Here is a 5,139-nt window from a genome sequence, read left to right as displayed (position 1 = left end):
CGTTATACTATAATGCGTGTGATGTTAATTCCAATCACATATGTGGATAGAAAATTAGTAAAGGAACTATATATAATTTGATTATGCATGACTGGACCGATATGAACTAACATCTTTTATCAACGTGTCGTTTATCATAAAAGAGTTATACATATAACAACGACCACCATTAGTAGAGCAGTCTTAATCATGAATATTCATGATCTCCTGTTTGTGTTCATTAAGTTCTTTGATTCACTTGTTAAAGTTTCTCAAAGAAGATGATTCTTACAACTTTTGTTTTGGTAACTTAATAACATAAGTGGCTGGAAATATGTTATACAATAATGGAATGTAAGCTTTCAGAAAGGATCAAATATTTGTTCTCCTATAGTGTTAATTCTGAGTGTGCTAACAGTTGGATCTAAATCTATAATGGGATTATAGATTAACTGTTCACATTGAATTAAAGGTACATAAGGAACTCAAGAGATAATTAAAAGGGTAAAACGGTAATCTTAACTAGCTCTAATTATGAACTAATAATTGGAGGGCGAACTACTTATATTGATTATATCAATGAGCTACTAGAAAGAATTTTGTAAATATAATTATATATTGTCAAAGAATGCAATTCTATTTTTATAGTGGAGTAATAATGAACTTACTAAACTTGATTATTATATTGAAGAGTTCAATAATAATCTAATATTTATTGGAGATTCTAAATCTAGATCCATAGTCCCCATATCACCTCTACGCAACACTGTACAATGGAAGGTTTGATTTGAATAATGAATTGAAAAAAATTAAATACTATGAGAAATAATTCTTGAGGATAAAATAGTAATTTTGTATAAATTATTATTTTTTTTTTATATAATTATGTTAATTATGAATTGAGTAATTAAATGGATTTGACAATTTAATTTTATTTGATAAAACTATATTTATATGTTAAATATAATATTATTATTGAATAATATTATCAAAGAGAAAAATATTATTATAGTGTAAAATAATATTTAGTTAATCCAAGTGAAATAAGAGATTAATGAGAACTAATAAATTATTATTTATTGATAAATAAATAATAAATTTTATTTAAGACAAAGTTGAGAAATTAATTTTGGGCTTTAAAATATGGCCCACATGTAGGGCTATAGCCCACACATGTAGGGTGACATATAAAGGCCCATGGATTTGATTTGATTATTTTATTATTTATTTAATAAGATAAACGAAAAATAAATAATTATTATCTTTTTAATTATTTAATTAAATATTTTATTGGATAAGATATTTAAATTAAAAAGAATTATTAAAATAAAGATATAAATGAATTCAGTTATTCAGTTATAGATATTATTATATTTGAATTTGAATTTTAAATAAAGAATAATAATATATATTTATTTTATTGGATTAATTTAAAAAATTATATATATGATATATACATAATACGTATTCTAAGAAACACATGAGATTAGAATAAGAAAATTGTACAATACAATTTTCAAACCCTAAAAGCTTTGTTGACTCTCTCTCTCTCTCTCTCTCTACCCACACCACTTTCTCTCTCTAGAGAAAGTATTTTTCTCTCATCTCAGTTCACAATGTCTCATGAATTGAGTACACACTGTGATAGAAAATTTGTTCATCACTTTAATCCTATAAGCCCACTCTTATTCTGAGTGTTGAGGATGATCTGGAAGATCCTAGTGTGAAGTCTTCATCAAGTTCATATTGCTTTTGGATTGGATGAACAATATTATATACAAAAATAATCGAGAATATCCTGATAGGCATCAAGTGGCAAAATTGTTTTACTCATAGTTTAGATTTAATTTATGTAATCATGTTGACATTTTGGGGATTATAGTCCATATTAGTTTCATCTAAAATATTTTTTATAAAACCATCGCTTCCGCTTTTTACTTTGATATGGACCATAAAAATTAACATCTTATTTTAATGGGACCTCGAGACGCTTTGACTTTTTCCTACTACAAATGGTCTTTCAAAGAAATGATTTAACACCATTAGATCTTGAAAGATAATTATTTATAAATCAAATTCTAGTAGAAGCTCATAAAATAAAAATAACTTAGACTCTCGCCTATTGGGACATTGTTGAATTCTTAATTTAATCGAATAAAAGATTGCTAAAATAGTTTCTATTTTAGAAAATTGACAAATCTGTTCAACTAGTGGTATCTTTACTCTCGCTTACCGAGATATTGATATCATTTGGTTGAAAACCTTAGAAATATTTGAGATATGTTTATTTTGTATTTTTTTTTTCCATATCTTCATTACTTGAACAAGAAATTGATCTCTATTTATTCATAATCACATCTCTTGAAATGGAACAAGTTTATTCTACATTTTGTACCCATTTTCTCAGAGAATTTAAAGAAATAAACATGAAGTCAGGGCACAATAGTGAACATCATTTGTCAAGAATGATGATTTTATTTCAGAACGAGACATGAGACATGTGTCGGGGTTAATTGTGAAATCAAAACCCTTATTGGTTATATTATGAAAATTTTAACTCTAGAATATTGTGAATTTAGCATTGACTATGTGTTGAATAATTATATGGAAGACTTACAAAATTTTCTTCAAGAGGTTGTGAACTATCAAGTTCCACATGAAAATGTTCCTAATTCTCTAATGGATTCTGCTGGTGCAAACATTGAAAATAATATTGTCATTGATGACGATGATGAGTATAACTCTGATATTTTTATTGATGGGGAATTATAATATATAAATAATATAGTCATCTATATTTTTATGATGATGAATATCTTGAAATTAACACTATTGTGATTAGTCCTATTACTCTTCCGGACTACAAGGGCAAAGATATTGCAAGTGCAAGAAATATAATAAGGTATCAATTGAATTATGGAGTGTCCCTTGTGAAATTCAAATAAAATAGAGTTACATGTTTCTTCTATAATATAAAGTGACACATTAAAAGAAAGTGTTCTAAGTTTCGAGCACGCAAGAATAAATGTAAGGTTTCTAAATCTTTTTTACAGTCATGTGTTTTAGAGAATGATAAATCCATATGGATTATTGATTTTGGACCTACTAACCATATGTGTACTTCATTGGAGTTTCTTGAGAATTGGAAAGATTTGAATCCTGAAGAGTTAAAGCTTAGAGTTGGGAATGGTGCTTCGGAGGCGATCCAAGCTAGAGGAACTACTCATCTTAGATTTGGCAATAAATGTATATTTTTTTGGACATTGTTTTATTTATTACAAACTTTAACAGAAATTTAATTTTAGTTTCCAATTTACAATTGTAACATTTTGTATTGATTTTTTTTAGTTATAATGTATCTATTTCTCTTAATGGATTTCAATTATGTGTTGTGTGTACGGAAAAAATGGCTTTATATTCTGAGACCTAATGAACCACTTACACTTAATAACAAACTCTTAAAACTAAACAACATAAAAAGCAAATGATACATAATATATGTGTTACGTTTTTGTCATATTGGCTATGACAGAATTTGTAGACCAACCATGGGTTCATAATTGAGAAATATCACACTTGTTGACTTACCTGTCTACAAACCATGTTTAGAAGGAAAAATGAAGTTTACTTTCTCTACAAAGAGAAATTATTCGACTGAACCACTAGAAATGGTTTATTCAGATGTTTGTGGACCTTTGAATGTACAAGCCAAGGGTGGTAATGAATATTGTGTCATTTTAGTTGAGGATTACTCTAGATATGCTCATTTTTACCTAATGCATAAAAAATCTTAAACATTTGAGAAGTTTAAAGAATTTCATGTTTTGGCTCAAAACCAATTAGGCAAAATATTAAAAATATTGCGAGCTGATAGGGGTGGAGAATATTTCGATATGCAGTTGAAAGATTAGTTATTTTAACTTGGAAGAGCATCCCATCTAACCTCCCCATCTACTTCACAACAAAATGGTATTGTGGAGATCAAAATTGCACACTTATAGAAATAGTTAGGTTTATGCTTAGCTATCCAGCTTTTCCAGTGTCCTTCTGGGGATATGCCTTACAAACAATAACTGTCATTTTTAATATCGTCCCATCTAAGTTTGTTTCCAAGAAACATTTAGATTTATAGAATGGTCGTATGCCTAGCTTACGTCATTATGGAATCTGGGGCACTGCTCATGTCTTAAGCAAGAAAGAAGAAAAGATAGAACTACAAAGTGAGATTTATATGTTTGTTGGATATTCAAAAGAAACTAGTGGTGGACTATTTTATAGTCATCAAGACAAGATCATGATTATAACAAATGCTACTTTTCAAGAGCATGATTATATCAAAAATCTCAAACCATGTTGCAAAATAGTGTTAGACAAAATGATTTTAGATCTATCTCAAAGAGATGTTCCTTCATCTTCTACTCTAGTAGAGGATAATCCCACTCCCTTTGTTGAATCAATACAAATTGAGACAACCAAAGAGGACATTACCACTTAATTTCTTGTTCACAAAGGCATCGTACCTCATCGTAGTGGGAGAGTTTTAAGAAAACTACCCCATTATGGTTTGGATGGTGAAATCAACATGGTTGTTGGTGAAACTTGTCATGATGACCCATTGACCTTTAAATAAGAAATATCTAGTCTTGACTAGAAACTATGGTTAGCAGCCATAATCCAAGAAATGAATTCCATGAGGAAAAATACAGTATGGGAAGTTGTAGTTGCATCAATCACTTTAGGGCCATCAGGTGTAAATGGATCTATACAAAGGAAAGAGAAGCTGATGGACAAGTTGAAACATATAAACATAGACTTATAGCAAAAGGTTATACCCAAACAGAAGGTATGGACTATGAAGATACTTTTAGTGTGATTGCCATGATCAAATCCATCTGGATACTATTATCCATAGCTACTTTTCTTAATGGAAAGCTTGATGAAATCATCTATATGGAACAACTAGAAAGGTTCAAGGTTCTAGGGCAAGAAGGGAAAGTCTACAAACTCAATAGATCCATTTATGGACATAAGGAGACTTCTCATTCTTGGAATCATAGGTCTGATGAGATCATCAAAAGCTATGACTTTGACCAAAGCATTGATAACCTTGTGTTTACAGACTCAAGGAGAATCAAGTGGTATTCTTCTTTTTCCTTTACG

This window comes from Cannabis sativa, chromosome 3 (assembly GCF_029168945.1).
Source record: "Cannabis sativa cultivar Pink pepper isolate KNU-18-1 chromosome 3, ASM2916894v1, whole genome shotgun sequence".
Classification (NCBI taxonomy): domain Eukaryota; kingdom Viridiplantae; phylum Streptophyta; class Magnoliopsida; order Rosales; family Cannabaceae; genus Cannabis; species Cannabis sativa.
This window is presented reverse-complemented; position numbering follows the sequence as displayed.